This window comes from Arvicanthis niloticus, chromosome 7 (assembly GCF_011762505.2).
Source record: "Arvicanthis niloticus isolate mArvNil1 chromosome 7, mArvNil1.pat.X, whole genome shotgun sequence".
In the NCBI taxonomy this organism is placed as follows: Eukaryota; Metazoa; Chordata; class Mammalia; order Rodentia; family Muridae; genus Arvicanthis; species Arvicanthis niloticus.
Genome location: NC_047664.1, coordinates 76,122,710 through 76,143,670, shown reverse-complemented (window position 1 = coordinate 76,143,670; position 20,961 = coordinate 76,122,710). Strand labels below are relative to the sequence as shown.

At 42.6% G+C, this 20,961-nt stretch overlaps 1 long non-coding RNA gene across 1 annotated transcript; it reads left to right on the top strand.

The window, feature by feature from the left end:
- Positions 1-1,081: 1,081 nt before the first annotated feature.
- Positions 1,082-12,327, top strand: LOC143443133 (uncharacterized). Its single transcript, XR_013111889.1, has 3 exons — positions 1,082-1,129; positions 2,382-2,494; positions 7,576-12,327. It is a non-coding gene; the product is annotated as an uncharacterized LOC143443133 (long non-coding RNA).
- Positions 12,328-20,961: the final 8,634 nt, after the last annotated feature.

The following is a 20,961-nucleotide window of genomic DNA, read 5'->3' as shown; positions in this document are numbered from 1 at the left end:
GAAGGTTAGGAACCACTGCTCTAGGGAGTCAGAGGTGCTGTGTGAATTCCTTAGGAATCCTGGACACTGTGGAGATGCAAACGAAACCACTGGGTACTGGTAAATGCTCTTCTCGTAGGCACTAAAACCTTTCCTATGCCATCCTTTCTTATTGGTGAGGAGGAGGAAGGCTAAGTCCTCAGAACATGATTTCTTAAGAAATCCATCCTGCCAATCAATGTCACTGTTCAGTTGTTACAAAGGAATAAAACAACCTACTTACAAAGGAAGAGTCATATTTGAGGTTGGGGGTATTATTGTCCATGGGGAGTTCTCACTGAAAGACTAACGTAGTGGCGATGTGAAGATATCACTGTTTTTGTGCGTGATAAGCCATCCTCAGGGCCTAGGGCCCTTATCTGTACACTAGAATAACAGCCCTCATCATTGGCTTATTATGGGTTAAAGGATGATGAGCTTTAGCTACTCAGTTTTGTAACTGGCGTGTAATGGCATTCAAGATGCATCACATTCAAGATGCATCGCTCATGGCTGCCCTGGCTCAGCCTACCCAGTGGTTTCCATAGAGTTCAGCAAGCCTGCTTAGAAGATGTGTTCACACTGAGATAAAGGGCATCCCCATGTGACCTTGGCACCCTCTTTATCTGAACACCTTCTCAGAAACTCACTACCTAACATGAAGAGCATCCATGTGTCCTCACTACCCTTCCAAATTGCCATGGTTTCCATGCTGCATATATTGTATACCAACCTTAAGCCTTTATGTAGCTCCTCACATACATATGCACCTGTGCGATCATGCTCCAAGTTAAGTCAGAAGACGTTCCAACCCAGAGATGGGCATTCTTTTGTTTCCCAAGAGTCTCCGATCTGGTTAGTTCGTTCTTTGCAAGCTGAACTTGGCTTTATTTGCTCAGTTTATTCCTGTGTTTTTGCACTGTTGGGTAGTAAATCCAGGGTCTCGTGAATGCTAGGCAAACACTCTGCCACTGAGCTACACCCTCCACCCTAAAAGATAAAAAGAAAAGGCATTTAGAACTTTGACACCGCCTGCCTGTATCACATGTTCCAAGGTGCTTCCTGGTCAGAAGGAGGAGGAGGAGGAGTAAGAAGAAAGACCGTCAGAGTGGTAAGGAAGGGGGCAAAGGAGGGTAGGTGTTAGGCAGGTGTACCTGCAATATGAGAAAAGGTTCTATAAGACATAACTCACTAGCAGAGGTGGGTCTAGAGACTGCGGGGCTACCGCCACCTCTGAGGAGTCCTGAATATGTGGTATTCTTTTTACTTCCTTCATGGAAGCACTCAGAATGGATAGTGCTGTAAACTAATCTCAAGTTCTAGCCCCATCCCTCATGCCCAGACCTCTGTGTTAATGGCTTACTCCTCAGCTTGGGGATGTTTGGAGGCAGTGGGATGGTTGGTTTAGGGACATTTGCAAGCACTGTGGACTGTACTCCCTTCCACATTTTTCCTCTTTCTTATTCCATTCCTGGGGTAAATGGTTTCGGTCTGGGCTCCTGTAGAATGATCAACCTCACAACAGCCCCCAAAGTGATGAGATCAATTCATTAAGTCTGAAGTCTCTGAAACTGTGAGACAAAATAGCTTTTCTTTCTTTCTTTCTTTTTTTTTAAGTTTATTGACTTAGGTATTTTGTTATAGAGGGGTGCAGCTGTCTGATATACCTTTCACATAATATTTACATATTATATTACATATAATATTTACACCTCCAAATTGAATTCTCCCTTAATTTATAAAAAGTTGGGGGAGGGAATTACTTTAACTGTTGAGGACTCCTCTCTTGTCTCTTTAAAAGCAGGACTGTCAAAGTTCACCTGGCAGGAGGAGACACGCTGAGAGAGGCTGGGACATAGTTAAGGTCACTCCAACCAGCTCAGGTAGCCACTGAAATAGTCCATAGGGAAACAGTGCTTCCGCTACCCCACCATTTCCTGCTCAAATCTAGTCCTTCTGAAATGGTGGCAGAGAGGGGTGTCTTGGAGCAAAACATAGACTCGGCAGTGTGGCTTCCACTTGGCAACTAAACAACTAGATTCAGTTTACATAAGGTAATTAACCTTAATGTATGCAAATATACAAAGCCTTCCGGTTCACTGCCTTAAGTTCCTTCCCACTGACTGCAGTTCTTACAGCTTCCAGAAGTAAAGCAAAAATTGGGTTTGGGGCTATGTATCTTTAATAAAAAGAAATATTAAGTGTGGCCTGATATATGCACATCACTTTACAGTGGCACACATGGATTCTCCTGACAGGATATCCTGTGTAATAAAAGGGATCACAAAAGGAGAAAATTAAATGAAATTAAAGACAAAATAATATTCTTAATCGGATTGTAATTGTATTCTCTCACCGTGCAGAAATATTTTCCCATTTATGCAAGAGGAGCAAGTCACTGCATCCCAATGAACCTGATTGAGCTGGTTCTAGCTGGTTTGAAGCAAACCAAACTTGGTTTTCAAGACAGTTAGAAGTAAGTTTAGCTTGCCAAGGCACTGGGGGATGAAAGAGAAAGATATCTCCACTGGAATTTGCAAATCATGATCTTTTGTTTTTCAGCCTTATTTGCAAATTATGCAAATTTTGTTGACATTTGGCTAGGCAATTTCTGTCTCCTTTGCTGTCTATCCATTGTTCTTATTAAAATAATCTTGAACTGTTCTTATAATGCTGGCATTTTTAACAAATGCATTCAAACGTACTTCAATTGCTTGGAAAATCTTTAAACAGGTCAGGAAATTATATCTCCAACTTTGAGACATGTGCCACGTGTATATTGTTTGTACTAGCAGATGAAAAATTCAAATGATTTCCAAAATGTTCTTTATGTACAAGTTTCTTTAGAAAGACCTTCTTATGTGTCAAAATGTCACCTTTACCTTTAAGGAACAGATGAAGTGTGTTTATTTGTTCAAAATAACCTGCTCGGTAACATTTGTCATCATGGTAAAGGTCTGAAAATACAAACCACTTTTTTTTTTCTTGTAAAGGAAAACATGTGGAATTTGCCTGTAAGCTTCACAGATCTTTCCCATAAGGCAAATGTGAAACTGAGTAGTTCAAGAAGGTTCCATGATAGCTTTGAGTTCAGGTACAAAGTTCCCATCACCCTCTTCTGTGAGGTAATGTCATCCTAAACTACATACAGCTTCCTGCCTGTGATATCTGAAGAGGCAAGAAGAATGACAGCCCATCTTTGCGCGTTGCCCAGGAAACCACCTTCTAGTTGCACTGACTTTACAGGTGCAAGTGGCAGGCATGTGGGTAAACATCCAAAAGATGTCTTTTGGATGAAAATTAAATGTATGAATTCTTAAAATGCCTCAGTGGCTCACACTTGAGTTTTGAATCTTCTGTAGGTGACTCTAGTCTCCTGCAGATTCCCCCGCCTCCTCAGTGTCACCACAGGCTGCTGACCAGGCTTTTAATACATAAGTTTTTAGGGAACAATTCCTGACTAATCTACCTAAGAGATTTATATACCAAAACTGTAAATATTAATGAAATGAGTTAAAGAAACACTAAATATCAGAGACACTGTTCAGGTCTATAAGGTTGGAAGACTCAAAACTTAAGATAAAGACAGTATCTGCAGTGACTTAAGATTCACAACACTCCCATCAAAATCTCAACGGGATGTTTTTCTTGAAGTTGCCAATAAAAGACATATGAAAATACAATAATTCAAAAATAGTCTCAAGGAGGAACAATAGTGGAAGACACAGAGTATGCAAATTAAAAACTGACAACAAAATGTGTAGCAATCAAGTTTGTGGTTTTGGTATAAGGAGAAACATAGAGAATGATACAATAGAGGTATAGTCTACACATAAATGTAACCATCTTTTAAAGTAAGAAAAAGGAGTATGTGTTGGTATTTATCTGACCTTAGATCTGCATAGTTTCTTAGTCACCATGAGACTTCAGATCTAGTACCACTCATCCTGTGTCCTTTTCAAACCCAAGAAAATCATAGTCTTGATCCTGTGTGAACCCACCTGATGCTACGCATAGTGCCTGGTGTGATGGGTGTGAACCCACTCAGTGTGATGTATGGTGCCTGGTGTGATGGGTATGAACCCACCCGGTGTGATGTATAGTGTCTGGTGTGGTGGAAGTTGCTAAAATAATGCTTAAACTTCAGGCTCTACCCATGATGCCCACTTTCATAAAGCAGTCAGTAAGACTACCTGTGAGTAAGCCATCATGTCTTCTCAATCTATTCCTACCTTCTTTTTAGGCCTGACTTTGGGGATGGTAATTCCATTTCATCTTACAGTAGCTCTTTAAGCAGCGGGTTGAAACAGACTGATACTGAATCTGTTCAGCTGGGGAATGTGCTGTCAATTATCACTAATGTCTGTCACAGGCACAGGAAGAGAAATGGCAGCAAAGGTGCCAGGCTCTAGTAATCCTCACCTACATGCTAAACTCTCCTTTAGGATTCAGAGAGTGTCTCCATCTTCACTATAGGGGCACTTTATATATAGTTTCTATAATGTATCAGGGACTCCAGCAAGGTCTATGGAATAAAATGAACCTACAGACAAGTGAGGGTTTTTTGGGTCCTTTTGTTGTTTTTGTTGTTGTTGTTGTTGTTGTTGTTGTTGTTGTTGTTGTTTTAATGTTTGCTTGTCTGTATAGTTGGTTTCTTTCTTCTTTTGTTAGTTTGGATTTTGTTTTGTTTGGTTGGTTTTGGGTGGGGAAAGGGATTACTGTTACTTCCACTGTCTTGAAATAAATTATAATTTTCTAGAAAAAGTTGGATCAGCAAAAACTACTTAAAAGGAATCAACATTAGAACAGTAGGTAGGTCATTCTGCATAATTCAGGCCGAAGAAGGGGTGCTAGAGAGGTCTGTGGCTATAAAGAACAGTGATTCTCAACCTGTGGGTCGTGACCCAGTTGGGGGTCACATGTCAGATATCCTGTATATCAGATATTTACATTTACAACTCATAGCAGCAGCAAAATTACAGTTATGAAGTAGCAAAAAATAATTTTGTGGTTGGGGGTCACTACAACATGAGGAACTGTATTAAAGGGTCGCAGCATTAGGAAGGCTGAGAACCACTCCTATGGAGGGAGTTGGGTCTAAGAGGGTGGAATCACAGGGTGAGAAGATGGGGAGAAGAGGGAGAGGTGCCAATCACGAGAAGATTGCTGGGACACAAGGGAAAGCAGGCAACCTGGAAATCACGCAAGCAGAAGCTGTCCAAATAAATAAATAAAAGTAATTAAATTAAATTAAATGATATTTTATCCTCTGAAGTCAAAATTTTATAAAACTATTTAATGGGCTGAGAGCTGACTCGGTGGGTAAAACGCTTGTCATGCAAGCAGGAGGATCTGAAATTGAATCCCAAGAACCTATTTAAACCTGTATGCAGTAGTGTTCATCTGTAACCCTAGGACTCCTGTGGCATGATGGAAGGCAGAGACAGGAGAATTTCTGAAGGCTTATGGGCTAGTTAGTCAGCCTGCTGTATGCACCACTCAATAACAGAGATCTTGTAAACAAGGTGAAAAGGAAAAATCCAACTCTGATCTCCCCAAATATCTTGTGGGTATGTGCCCCACCCGCCACACACATGAGAGAGAGAGAGAGAGAGAGAGAGAGAGAGAGAGAGACAGAGACAGAGACAGAGACAGAGACAGAGACAGAGACAGAGAGACAGAGACAGAGAGAGAGAGAGACAGAGAGAGGAGAGATTTAAAAATAACTTATTACCAAAGTAGAAATACACAAACATTTCCATAACTGTAAAGTACTCGGAGATTGTAAGGTCAAGGCTGGGTGTTCTGACTCACACCTGTGGTCCCAGCTGCACAGGAGGCTGAGGCAGGGTAATTGCTTGCCTCGAGGAATTCTCAGCCAGCCTGATCATCACAGTGAAACTACATCTCTTTTTAAAACATCATCCAGATTGCTGCTTGTTTAGCATTCAGTTTTGCTACTAATGAAGGCAGCTGGTCTGCGAGAAACCTTACCTTGTATGGCTTGGTAAAACCCCACAAGTATGAAACTTGATGGAGCAAGACTTTAAACATCACCCAACCTTGTCTAACTTTCTAGCTTAATAGATTTGGAGAAATTTCCTTTTGATATTTAATGTAAACCGCAGCTCCTTAGAGCTGCACACCACTGTATCTCCAATGTGCCACATCAGAGACGTTTCCTGTTTCAAATTTAGACGGATCACCGGTTGCTGAGTTAGAGAAAGTTGAACTAGGCTGCTTCCCTTTGAACCTTATTCAAGACAAAGCTTGAACTGAGAATGAATGCAAGCTGTGTGTTCACACACAAAACAACTATGTATTTATGCATGTACATTGTAATTAATGGATAATTACAATTTAATGTCTGCCATTAACTGTTGGGTAATGTTCGTCATTTCAGTGTAAACAGGTAACAGAAAACACCCACGCAAGTGGTTAAACACACCTTTGATTTCCGGACTCTTAACTTCTATGCCTGGCTCAATAAATGAAATCGTTTAGTATTCTCTGGAGGAAAGAAATTTTCTACTCTTCTGTTTTACAGTGTTCCTTAGTCAACCCTCGAGTGATGACAAATATAAAGTTACACATTAGTCAAGCATGAAGTATTGTCTGTTCTGTGTGCATAGTACACAGAATAAGCCTCTCCACAATTTGAGAAGGTCTAGTAAACATCTCCCCTTGTCCACAATCAAGTTCCAAGTCTACTGAGAAGTCAGATACAAGAATACTAGGAGGGCACGTAGATGACTTGTTTTTTCAAGCTGATGATGGAGAATGCGGTTACACACAAGGCGGTTGGGTTTTTTGGCACTGAATTTCACCTCAGCATGGACAGCCATATACAATGTAGCCTTCCTAAAGCCACAACATGGAGGACTACACCTGCAGAAGAAAGTGTCCTTATCACTTTGGCTGTGATTTAACTTGACAAACAAGAGAAAAATAATTTTTCATGGTTCTGGAAGCTGGGAAGACAAAAATTCAGAGTGATCTCTGTCTGATAGAGGCCTATTCTGTGGCCCATTGATGGTAACTTCTCACTGTTTCTCACATGCTGAAGAGGCAAGAGTTCTATCTTTCCTCCTCTTCCTTCTCCTCCTTCTCCTCCTCCTCCTCCTCCTCTTCTTCTTCTTTTCTTTCTTTTCTTTCTTTATTTATTTCTTTATTTTATTTCTTTATTTCTCTCTCTTTCTCTCTCTCCTCCCTGCCTCCCTCCCTCCCTCCCTTCCTTCCTTCCTTCCTTCCTTCCTTCCTTCCTTCCTTCCTTGTCCTCCTCCTCCTCCTCTTCCTCCTCCTCCTTCTCTTCCTTCTCCTCCTTCAGTAGGCCAATAATCCCACAGAGAAAGCTATGCCTTGGGGACCTAATGCTTTTTGCAAGTCTTCACCTGCTAATTCCATGACTTTAAAGGATTTTAGCCTAAAAACTTAAGGGCACTGGTGGAATTGTATACAAACACTCAGATCACAGAGAGAAGAGCTTTACACTCCAGCAATGCCTTTGAGGGTCACCAATGACACTAAGGTAATTTCTCCTTTCTCTCTCCATTGTAGCCCTGACAGGTGTCAAATTTTTAGATGACAGCACAAATTCAGCAAAGGATGGTAGATATTGAATCAAAGCATGGAAGAAATGTGATGTCATTCATGTGAATATAAATTCCACCAGGAAAAGGTTTGTTGTTGTTGTTGTTTTGTTTTGTTTTCTGTTTGCTCACTGCAGTATGCTTGCTGTTTCACGGTAGTACCCATTACACTTTATTTAATTAAATGAACAAGTGACACCAGCAGACAGGGAGAGGAAACAGGAGTGGGACACATGTGGGGCTCAAACCTCCTGGAAACAAACCTTCTCCTCTCCCATAGATCTGAAAGATATTTTTTCAAACAACAACAATAATAGACATTCTAGAGCAAACTATTTTATTTGGCAATTTTGCCCCCTTTAACCATCACGGAAGTGTCTGTGCCTAAGCAAGAAGAATGATGCTAACTACACACACACACTGACCATAGGTTGGGTACTAGAATTCTTAAAGTCCTAAGCTCCACGCAGTTCCATTTCACCCCAGCACTCACACTCTTGACTGCTATGGAAGAGTTTGATATCAGTTTACTGACATATCTCTCCATCCTACACGTCTCTCTCCTCTTTCTCCCTCTCCCTCCCTTCTCCCCCTCCCCGTTGGCCAACTCTTCTTCTCTGAGTGACTTAGTCCCACATCTATAAGATGACGATAATAACTTAACTGGCGTGTTGAGGCTAAGTGGCGAACGAGCGTTCATGCTCACCCCAGTGTCTGGAACCCCGTCCGTGGTTAACGCAGTGTGTGGTAATTGTCCTAGCCTTCGCTACTGGTGTTGCAAATGCTAGGTGAGATCTTTGTGCTGGGCTCTGCACACTGTCAGCAAGGATGATGGCTTCTCATGCTTGTTTTCTACCAGGTAGACTTGGACTTGGCAGGCTCTGGGGTTAGCTTCTTGCTAAATTCAGGAGTCTGGATTTTTATCCCATGGTTATCTGAAGATTGATGTGCCTCGCTTTCTGTTCTCGTTCTCTCTCTCCTCTCTCCCCCCTCTCTTTCTCTCTCTGTGTGTATGTGTCTATGAGTGTTCATGTGTGTGTGCATGCATGTGCATGTGTGTGTGCATGTGTGTTTCTGTGTGTGTGTGTGTGAGTGCTCATGTGTGTGTCTATGCATGTGCATGCATATGTGTGTATGTGTGTGTGTACAGACAAGCCAGAGGTTGTTGCCAGGTGTTTTCTTCTATCATTCTCCTGCTTATTTCATCCTCCTCCTCATTTCTGAGACAAGGTTTCTCAATAAATCTGGAGTTTGCCATTTTTGCTAGACCAGTGGGAGCCTAGATCCCTCCTGTCAACACTTCCACAGAGCTGAAATTACAGATGTGCGCCAGCACACCTGGATTATTACATGCCTGCTCTGGAATCTGAGCTCCAGTCCTCATGTTTGCATAGCAAGCACTTTACTCCCTGAGCCATCTCCCCGGTCCTCACTTTCCATTCTCTATGGAGTGCTAGCACCTGCCCAGCCTTTATTCCTGAGATCATAAAGACACATGATGACTTCTCAGGTGAAGATGTTGTAAACCCTGTGCTGTGTGGAAATGAAGGACATAGACACACACTCTAAGCTCTGAGTCCAACAGTATTTCTCTTCCTTGGGGAAATTTGAACCAAATAGTATATTATATACTTGTCAGATATATGCATTTATTTATATACATCATAAATATGTATATATCTGACAAATATGTCATATATAAGACAAACAAATATATATACATATATATGTGTATATATATATATATATGTATACACACACACACACATTATATATATGACAAGAATAATCAACCTGGAAGCCAAAACATCACCCCAATCTACCGAGAAAACTGGTACTGGAAGACAGGCTGGCATGAGAAGACTTCCTAATCCTGAATTCTACAATGAGGCAAGCTAACCCACCCGACAGCCACACAGTCTGGCCTGCAGGGATGAGGCTATGCTATCTAAGAGCTGTTGCTTCCGTGGACACAGACCTCTGCTTCTACTGTAAGTATCTACTACTATTGTGATTAAGAAACTTGCCCTGCCAATTAAGGTGAAGGGGCTGGCCATTGAGAATAGCATGCAATCAGTATGACTTACTATTATTTCCTAGGCTAAGGAATAGTGTCTCCATTACACACACACACACACACACACACACACACACACACACACACCTCAAACCCCTTGAACCTTGATTTCCATTAACCATAAAAGTAGTAGAAGAAAAGTGCAGAAAATACAGTGAAGGGAACCAGTGCTCCTTTTTCCTGATGCACGACCACATTCAGGCACTTCTCTCCAAAATCTCTAAGGGAAAAAGAAGTACCAGGGGATGTAGCAGATGCCTTTGGGCACCTATGACCCGAGGACTCACAATTAACCCATGGGTCCTTCCATGGACTTCTGTTTCTTAGCAAATATGTTAGGTAGCATCTTCCATCTTTTCTCCCTTTTCTCCCTTCCCCTCCCTTCCCCTCCCTCTCTCCTGTCCTCTCCCCTCCCTTTCCTTCCTTCCTTTCCCTTCCCCTCCCCTCCCCTTTCTTCCTTCCTTTCCCTTCCCCTCTCCTCTCTTCCCTTCTCCTCTCCTCCCCCTGTTTTTCTTCCTCCCTTTTCTCCTTTCTTCTCTCTCCCTTCCCTTCCTCCTTTGCTTCCTCCTTCCCTTCCTCCACCCCTCCTTTCCACGTTTCTTGCCGGGGTTCTGTGAGCAGGACTAGATGGCTTAGTGCCAGAGAGGCACCAAGGTGAATTAACACAGATTCCCTTAAGGGAAAATGTAAAACTGCTAATAACTTGTTTTCAGAGATAGGCGGGGTGGAAAGTGTAAGCTGAAAGCCTCCTGCGAGCTCCAGCTTGCTTTCTGGGGAGATGTCCTCGGAGTTCTCTAAGATTTGATTTCTCCTGCACCTGCCAACAGGCCGTGGGTGGAGCCGACTGGTTCTCATCCTCAGTTTCGCTGCCTATGGAGAAGCCACAGGTAGCGAGCCTCCTGTCTTTCCTGGGGGTTGGGACTGTTAGCTGTTGAGTGGTTTTTTTTTTTTTTTTTTTTTTTTTTTTTTTGCAGTGAGTCCTCACACAGCAAAACCTGCCTGGAGATGTCAAAGGCAGGTAGGCGGCTGTGTGGCTGAAGGTCCTTGTGTAAACCCCTGGAAGATCAGTCAGTTTACATACTCAGTCCCTGTCAGAGCCCCTAGGACGTCAAAGGTGGCAATATTGACCCATTCATCTATGATTGTCTGTCTCCCCACAAAGACATGAGGCCCCCTCATACATATACGTCATTTGAAACATACAAGAGCCTTTGACGCACCCATGCCAAGAGCAGTACCTACAGCATATTGATTAGAAAATTGAATTTGCTAGGAGACCACACTGGGGGTGGGGGTGGGGGGACACTTCCAGCGTTCACATAATAGAAAAGAACACAGCATCACAAAGTGACTGAGCAGCTTGTCTCACAGGTAGAAGCTCAACCGGATTTGAACCAGCAGCATGCTTTCCTCTTCACTAACCTCAGATCTTAAACACAGAAATCACTATTTGGATGAAGATTTTGCTGGTCAGTGGTGGAAAACTCCATACCGCATGTCTAGGCAGGGTCTCACATCCCCCCACCTCCTCCTCAGCACCACCCCCAGCCCAGCCTGAAATCACTCATCGTGACCAATCAACACACATGTATTGCACCTTTAGTCCCTCTGTGTACACGGGCTGCATGAGGGCAGGATTCTCGTCTGCTGTGCTCACCGTGGCAATGAACAGCGTGATAACTCTATTAGTCACGGTACTGGCTGTTGAGGAAGGAATGGGAGGACTGAGGTCCCTCCGCCTTTAAGAACAGTTTTCATAGGCTGGAGGCTATCCCGGTAGCAAGGAAAGAAGAGAACACTAAGTTTGTGCTCTTTAGCTTTGTTCTGGCCCCTTATCTATGTGGCTTTAAGAAAGTTTGCAGGAGTCTCAGTTTTTCTGTGCAGCGGTACTGGCTGTGTGTCGCGGTTTCCATAGACTCAATATATGTCTGGCACATAGTAGGGACCCAATAAATGTAACGTCTCCTTCTCTGTCAGTACCTAATCTGAGAAGCCAAGGAAAAGAGGAAACCTCTTGGAGAAGATGCTACGCTAAGAAGGTAGAAATGAGAAGAAAAGGGCAGCAGGCTAGACCGCTGGTGAGAGAGGACCTCCGTGGCTTGTCTGGCCTGAACTGCAGCATGAGCTGCACCGGAAGCGTTGTTAGCCGGGAAGATGGTGAGCTCGTCCCTGAAGATGGGGTGCAGGTCAAGCGGTACTTCCTCAGCAAGAGTAAGGCGAACCTCTGCAGTCCAGACACAAGTCACATATGAATGAGATGCCTTCTGGCCCTCTTGCTCAGTAGATGGAGCTGTCACATGACCAAGAGAGATGCTAGTTGAAACGACACAACAAGAGCAGTGCTGGCTGGTGGCAGGAACTGTTTCCTACCACAGGATCCAGCCACAATACTGATTTGCAGCCTCGCTTGGATTCCTCTGTGAACAGGGAAGACTCACAGGAGAAAACAGCTGCACACGAGTCAGGATGGGAGCTTGCTGCCTGGCTCCAGGCTCCTCTGCCAACGCCCCCATAATGGTTCTCTGACAACAGTTTGTAGCTGAACGGCTAAAGACCCAGCCTTGTCAAATCTGGCGTCTTGTCTCACTGCTGTACTTACTTAAGTCACTTAACGTCTGTAAGTTCAGTTTCCCCGTGAATAAAAACGAGCATTCTAACAATAGCTCCTGATTTTATTGCTGATGCTTAATAAATAATATTCTCACTACTGGAGGCAAAATATTCTGCTTCAAATAGCCGGCATTCTACAGAGAGGGCTGAAAGAATAGTAGGATTAGAGCAGATAGGGCATGTTAGCTGTGGTAAATACTGAGGAAGGAAATAGAGGCAGGAAAGGCGTGAAATACTGGTTCGTGGAGAATATGTTTTGAGAAGTGTCGAGGAAAAGGAATATGTTGTTGTTGTTGTTGTGTGATAATGATTAAACAAACAAGACCTTAAACTACATCCCCATATAGCTGACCTGGGCTATAGCAACCCTCCTGCCTTTGACTTCCAAGTGTTGGCATTAGGGACATGAACCACTATGGCTGGCATTGGAAGCTTCTAATGGTGACCTTGAGGAGATAAGGGACCGGGTTCTGGCCCGAGTTCAACCCCCACCTATGCCACACGAGCAAGCCAGTGTATCCTCTGGTGATTTCGTGTCTTTTGTCATCAATCGAGCAACTAGGGGCAGGGTTCATTTCCTGAAGTGTTATTGCAGTAAGTATTTTCTAATTACCACAAGGCAGCCTCTGCCCTTGGCACAAATGTCGAAAAGGTGAACGTGACATATAAGGTCCTGGATTATTTACATTTCTCATCGCTGTGACCGTATGTGCTACAAGAAGCAACTTAAAGGAGAAAGGCTCGCTTTGGCTCACGGTTTGAAGGGATCAGCCCATCACTGTGGGAAAAGAATACAGGCAGGAGCATGAGGTGGCATGTCACGCTGCACCTACCGTCTAGAAGTAGCCAGTGAGCAGCAGATGGGGCTGAGCAATGGAACCTCAAGGCCCTCATACAGTGACGACTTCCTCTGGGGAGGTTCCATCTCCTAAAATGTCACATTCTCCCAGAACAGTACCATCTGCTTGGGACCAGGTATTCACACACATGAGTGTACGGGAGGAGGGTATTTCACTTTCAAACTGCCACAGGGTACATATGCTCTCTGGACCTCACATTCAAGGGCAGGGGGAAAGACAATGAGTAAATGGGTTGGCTAATGCAAGCCATTATCTTTGATTGACCTAAGAGCTCCACAATGAAATGAATGAAAATAAATGTCAGCAAGTAGGAACTTGCTCTTACTAGTTTTTTCTAATACAGTCATATCTTGCTCTGTGACATTACCTCTGTGGATCAGGGCCTTGAAGATGTAGTGGTGGGTTTAAACAGGAAGCCACCAGCCACTGGGGATGTGCAGGAACAGTACCAGGCATGACAGGGATCAAAGTATTTCTGGAGTCTTGAGGAAAGCCTCCTATCCCCACTCAGTCTTAGTGATTATAGCCTGTAAGGTCAGAAAGTGTGTGGAGTCATTGTTCCAGACTAGCACACTTGGGCTGGCATCACCAGTCAGTTCTCACTGTCACCGTATACTTTTAGACACTGTCCCAGGCTTGGTGGGTTTTGTACTTCGTGCCATCAGAACACTCTACTTCCCAGGAGTCTTCCTTTGGTCATTACCATATTCCTTCCCTGCTAGATCTCATACCTCTGATTTCTCAGACTCCCATGGCATCCTAACCTTCCTCTGTAAGCTTGACTTTCCCGTCTCAGTGGCTCCTACTGCAGGTCTGGCTGGGTTTCATTAGCAAGCATTTTGCACCACTGTCAGGCCTCTGATGCAGACTGATGAAGAAAGATCAGCCCCTTGCACCCCCCACAGTCCCTCCCTGGGGTGACCTCTATTGTGTGGCTTCGGTGTCTATTGTGTGGCATTGTTTATCATCTTTTAATCCTTACAACTGTTAGTCTCTAACCTGATTTCAACAGGTTCTTCAAGGGACAGCAGACAGCCATGCTGAGACTTGATGACAAGATTAGGAAAACCTGCTTTGTTGGAGGAATCTGTATCCAGGCTGGCCTTGGAGAAACAGAATACAGCAGTGGTGGTGCACACCTCCCATCCCAGCACTCAGGAGGCAGTGGATCTCTGAGCTTGAGGCCAGCTTGGTCTATAGAGTGAGTTTCAAGATAGCCAGGGCTACAGACAAACCTTGTCTCAGAAAACTCAAATCAAATCAAAACAACAAATTGCTTACTTGCGTCTCAATTCCCATGAATGTCTCTGTCCTGAACCTATGTCTGGTGGCCCCTGCCTGTGGCTAGCTCTGGCCATCACAGGAACTTGCTGTTTTTAATCTGATTATGATCTTTGCCTCCTAAAGCTCTATAAGGAATAATCTTCATAATCAACTTGGTCCAAGTTCCTAGCAGACTAGTTCTTTCTAAGAGAACAACTGCAAACCTTGTATAAAATTAAGGTGCAAAACCAGATACAACGAAACACACACACACACACACACACACACACACACACACACACACACACACAGTGATGGTTAGTCTTCATTGTCAGCCTGTTGGGATTTAACATCACCATGAAAACACACCTCTGGGTGTGTCTGAAGTTGATTCCAAAACAATTTAACAGGGCAGGGAAGAACTACTCTGAAAGCAGGCAGCACCATCCTACAGGTTGAGGTCTGAATAAAACAGAGAGAGTGAGTAGAGCACCAGCCTTTGTGTCTTTTTTCCTCCCTGAAGATGATCAGCTGCTTCCTGCCTTGATGGACCTTCCTTCCTGCCAGGATGGACTGTCCCCTTAAACAAGCCAAGATACGCCGTTCCTCGTGTTGCCTTTGTCAAGCATTTTGCCACAACGAGCTGGAGGATGACTGTACATGTTTTCTCCCTTCCTTTTCGTTACTCTGCTTGTTCATCCTACCAGTGCTTTCTATTTAGTTCCTTCACAGTGTGGCAGATGCTGGATTCAAGAATGCAAAGGCAATGAGATGCCTGGGCTTCGGATAGGATGTGTAAGCTCCTAGCAGACCCCGTCTCTGTAGGATAACATCTACGAACTCTAGACAAAAGGGGAAAGCCAAAGCAAAAGGAAAATCCCAGTCCTGAAGAAAGCAGGGTGCTAGCAGTAATGTTAACCTCTTCCTCCTCCTTTTCCTCTTCTTTTTCCTCTTCCTCCTTCACACCCCCTGTGCTGGAGATTGAACCCAAAGCTTTGTGTGTGCTAGGCAATCATTCAGTACCCCTGAGCTACACCCCTGGCCTGATAGAGGGTATTTAAAAGAAAAAAGAATAACTGAGACAACCTTAGAAAAATCACAAGAACACTTAAAGCCTTTTTTACATGTGACTTGGTTCATCAAAAAGATCAGTCAAAGTGAAAATTATAGAGAATTATCTACATATGCTTTCAACATCATCTGAGTGTAAAGCATGTAGTTGGTACCCTGTACATGAACCATGGCCTTCCAATTAGTGTTCTAATTCATGAGCCCACCCTGTAGTGCACACATTTTCCTGTTTGACTTTTAAGTGGAATGAAATGCTGAAAGTATTTGTGGGCTTGCTCACATATGATACACAACATTTGAGGACAGTTTTTTTTTTTTCAAGTCTTTCTAAAGTATCCATTCTATGCTTCATAAGAATGATATTCCCTTCATCATTTGGCTTATCCTATGTAATGCTTATGTCTCCATTAAGTGCATCCTGGTCACTAGTGTGGTAGAAGCAAGGCATTCTTGGCAAGTCTGTAGCTAGATAGAAGCACTTGAACTCCGTAGGGAGCTGCTGGCTATCTGAAGAGGTCCTTGTGCTGTGTGTCAATGAATGCACAGAGAGAACAGGATACCTCCATCAGCCAATATGAAGAAGAAGAAATACTATGGTTTACATGGCTGCTGCCAAGCCCACAATAACTCTTAGTGTTGTCTCACCCAGAACAACTATCCTAATGTCATGAACTAATTTCTAGATGGGAAACAAAAAATATCCATAGGAGAGACATAGTGAAGTCATCAGGTCTACCAGAATTCCACAGACACTCCATCTAAATGGATCTTTATCTAATTCTGTGAAGAATGCGTCATTTCTAAGTCACGTGTCCTCATCAACTTCCTCCTTCAGCAGCCTCTCTGTCAATCATATCTCTGCTCTAGGGCCCTAATTTCTTGTTTGGGAAGAATAACATGGGGTTGCTATTGTAACTGCATGATGATTTCAGGAAATTCAGTAAGCATCAGACAGGCTGAGTTAAGCACTTTCTAAAAACCAGTTTGGAAAAGTCATTTAAATTAGATTTAATATCTTACTGAAGAGCCAGATTGGAAAGCATATGTCAATAGCCTTCTACAACTACATAGGTTAAGAAGCTTGGTTGAGAACCCCTTGGGGGTTGGTAGCCTAACTTAAAACTCAGAAGGACCCACTTGGTAGCATAAGCAAGAAAGGAAGAGAAAGAGTATTTTTCAGATTCAATCATCCAATTAATGATAATAAAAAAAACAAAATTTGCAACAAAAGTAAATTCTAAATAATAAGATGAAGGTATAAGAATTATTTACTTATATGTAGGCTTGGGGCTGGCCTCTGGATTTTTTTGGCTAAGCAAGTGAAAAATGAATAAAAACTCACAAAGACTGTGTTCTTCCTATAAAGAGAAGACTTTTATATTGGGTCTGCTTTTTGATGTCATGTTGTGCTCTTCTGATCCTTACTGCTGTGATTTGCATTGTAAATTTAAATAATGATTAATTATCTCTCTTTTCTAGTGTCTGATTGGATCTATTGGCAAATGTTTGTCATATACTTAGCATGTACCATTGCTGATCACATGTCTCAGGATGATGATGAGACACACAATTCTGTTTGTAACCATCACATAGTTTAAGGAAAAATCAACAGTTTTACAATATCCTTTTGAGTGCCCAGAATTTTTAGTAAATTTCGGTTTAATCTCTCACATAGAAATACAACTTCTGGTTATAATAGAGTTGTCTTATGAGAATCTGTCTCCTAGCTCCCATGCCATGCAGAAGCCATACAAATACCTCTATTTGGGATCTTTATTTGAGAACAAGGGGTGATTGAGCAATGAGTATCTTCTCACAATTATAAAATTTTTAAACAGAGGTCAGTGTTTTGCCAGTATCACATTATCCAATATTTAGACCATTATTTTCCCATAAAAGATATGATTGATATCTTTAATTTGTTAGTTATCATGGGACTTTATCAACATTCAAGGCACAGTTCCTTCCTTCCTTCTTGAAAGAGTTCCCTGCCAGGCATGGAAGCTCACATCTTTAATCCCAGCACTAGGAAGGCAGAAGCAGGCAGATCTTCATGAGTTCAGTGCTAGTCTGATCTACATAGTGAGTTCCAAGTCCCTGTCTCAGGGGTGGGGGGAAAGAGCCCCATCCTTTATTTTCTTTCATTCAGATTCTCTTGGTTTTGTTGTTTAATAGTATTAATAGTATTTAATAGTATTACTGGTGTATATTTTATAGAATACAAAATTAGTTATTTAGTTAGATACTATTTCAAGTATCTAACTAAATGCCCTTAGTGATTTTGCCAAGTGGTGTAACTATCACCACAATCTGTTTAGGACATTTTCATCCTTCCACTAAGAACACTTCTGTAGTAGATTCCCTTTTTAACAACAGCCCTATTTGATTATTTAAATTTAACCCTTGGGTTCTACTTGGACACTCTCCTCTTTTTATCCATATTTTTCCATTGAAAGATTTCTTGTGGCCATGGCTTCAGCTACCTAGAAGAAACACTCCATGAGGCTCCAGATCCACACAATCAAATATCTCTTAGTTATTTATTACACCTCAAATATCTCTTAGTTATTTATGGTGGCATATGCTTATAATCTCAACACTTAGAATTGAGGCAGGAGGATTATGAGTTTGAGGGCAGCCTGAACTGGGTTACATTGTAAGACTCTTGTATCAAGAACAAACAAAACATTATGACTCCTCTACCACAATTATAGGTGTTAAAATAGTTATCAAAGGCCGACTCAACTCCACGATCACAGCTTCCATTCTTATTTAGTCCTAGTGAGTAGAACATTTATTGGTTCAGCCTAGAGACAAAACTCAACTAAGACCAAAGTGCTCTTTCTTTGTCATATACATAATTAATCTATCACCAGATCTCTTCAACTTTCTATATCCTAAACACCGCTTAGATGCATCTCTTTATGTCATCGAGACACCCACTAACCTGGAGGATTTCATCATCCCTATCGTGGTCTGAATAGGTAGAGCCCCCATAGATTCATGTGTGCTTCACCATAAGGAATGGTACTATTAGGAGGTGTGGCCTTGTTGGAGTGGGTGTAGCTTTGTTGGAGTGAGTGTGGCCTTGTTGGAGGAAGTGAGTCACTGTGGGGGTGGGTTTTGAGATCGCCTAGTGCTCAGGCTCTGTCCAGTGTAAAAGACAGACTCTTCCTTGTTCCCTGAGGAAGACCATCTCTGCCCAGTTACCTTCGGATCAAGATGTAGAACTCTTGGCTCTTCCAGTACTAAGTCTGCCAGCATGGATGGCACATTTCCTACAATGATGATATGGAATGAACCTCTGAAACTGTAAGCCAGACCCAACTAAATGTTTGCCTTTGTAAGAGTTGCCTTGGTCATGGTGTCTCTTCACAGCAATAAAATCCTAACTAAGAGAGTCAGTCTCTTTCCTGAAACAGAAAACTGGCTCTGGTTTGCGTCATCTTCTCTCTTCCTTTTTTTCTAATCAGCTTTCCACATTACAACCAAAATGAAATGAATAAAAATTAAAATAAAAAAGCAAATCTACTCCAAGAGCTTGACATAAACATATTTAACACCAACTGGCGTTTTGTGCTAGTATAATTTCATCCACACCACTCCTCTCTTCTCTAGGGCCCAGACAGACAATTTTCTTTAAATTTCTTGAAAGTATGTTTCTCCTCACCACAAGGTGAGATTAAGCTCTCTGCTCATACTTCCTCTACTGCCCACTTCAACTTACCTACTTACACTGCTACCAAACTTCCCAATCCTAGAATAACTCACAAAGTCAAGAACAGAATGATAAGCTTGTAATTTCATCATCTAGAAGGTCGAAGCAAGATGATCTCAAGTTCAAAGCCAGCAAGAGTTCAAAACTAGCCTGGGCTACATAGTGAGACAGTCTTAAAAGCAAACAGACACAATTCAAAAGCAAAGACTCTCTTTTCCCTCAGATCAATCCACACTCACTTCCACACAGATCTCACCCCACACCCTCAGAATAGACCACATCGTCAGGGCTACTTTTTCTTTTAGCAGACTGTATATTTTCCCTTTATGAAATTTACTACAGTTTTGTAATTATACATTTATTTATGAGTATTTGATTAGAGCTTTGTTTTCTATCAGCCCTAAGTTCTGTGAAGATAATAAGTATGTCTTTGTTCATACAGGAGTTACTCAATAAATATTGTAGAATTCATGAATAAATGAATAAAATGAACCATGCCAATGGAACCAAGGTGAGCTCAATGGCTGCAATCTGGAAATTGCCTACCTTGTGTATGTTTTCCCCTTTAGTTCTCTAAAGTAGCTTCATTTCACATATAATGTGTTTTCATCCAGAGAGAAGCATTCAATTTAAATGGAGGAGCTATTTCTTGACTCAGACATACCATGGAATCAAGCTTTTATTACTTCTCTGAGAATATTTCTTGCAGTCCGCTGTGCCTTTGTCTCTGAAAAAAAAAAAAAAAAAATGCAACCTCTCTCCCTCCTTAGAAAAGAAGTGAAGGGCTACCCCACATACTGGTGAGCTGGAGACATTCTCCCTCTGGCTCTCCAGAAAAAGTGGTTCTTGCTGGTTTCTGTGGTGTGCTTACTTTGACTTTAGTTGTTTTCAAGTTCCTGATCTGATCTCCCCCCCCCTCCCCCCACACACACTGCTCCAAGACAGAGCTAAGGAGAGACACACAGCATCCAGTCGGTTCTACCAGACCTCTGTGGTCAGAATCCCATGCTGAACTATAGGCATGTGGAAAAAGAAGATATTTAAAATCTAAAGAGACACTTTCACCCCTCCATGCTGAGGGCAGTGACAATGGTGACAACTGAGGCCCAATCACTTTCCTGGAAGACTTCTTAAGCTGCCTCACAACTAAGTCTACATTTCCTCTGGCTTTTTTTTTTTTTTTTCTCTCAAGACAGGGTTTCTCTGTGTAAGCCTGGCTGTCCTGGAACTCACTCTGTAGACCAGGCTGGCCTCTAACTCAGAAATCCACCTGCCTCTTCCTCCCAAGCTCTGGGATTAAAGGCGTGTGCCACTACTGCCTGGCCCCTCTGGCCTTTTGTCTCGTGATTTCCTGTGTACTGGCTGTAAGACATGGGGAAGAAATAATGTCTTTTTTCCCGAAGTTTGGCCAAACTATAAAGAAAACCCTGTTCTGTTAACTGTCTTAGGGTTTTACTGCTGTGAACAGACACCATGACCAAGGCAAGTCTTATGAAGAACAACATTTAATTGGGGCTGGCTTACAGGTTCAGAGGTTCAGTCCATTATCATCAAGGCAAGAGCATGGCAGCATCCAGGCAGGCATGGTGCAGGCAGAGCTGAGAGTTCTACATCTTCATCTGAAGGCTGCTAGCAGAATACTGGCTTCCAGGTAGCTAGGGTGAGGGTCGTTAAGCCCACACTCACAGTAACACACCTACTTCAACAGGGCCACACCTTCTAATAGTGCCTCTGCCTGGGCCAAGCATATACAAA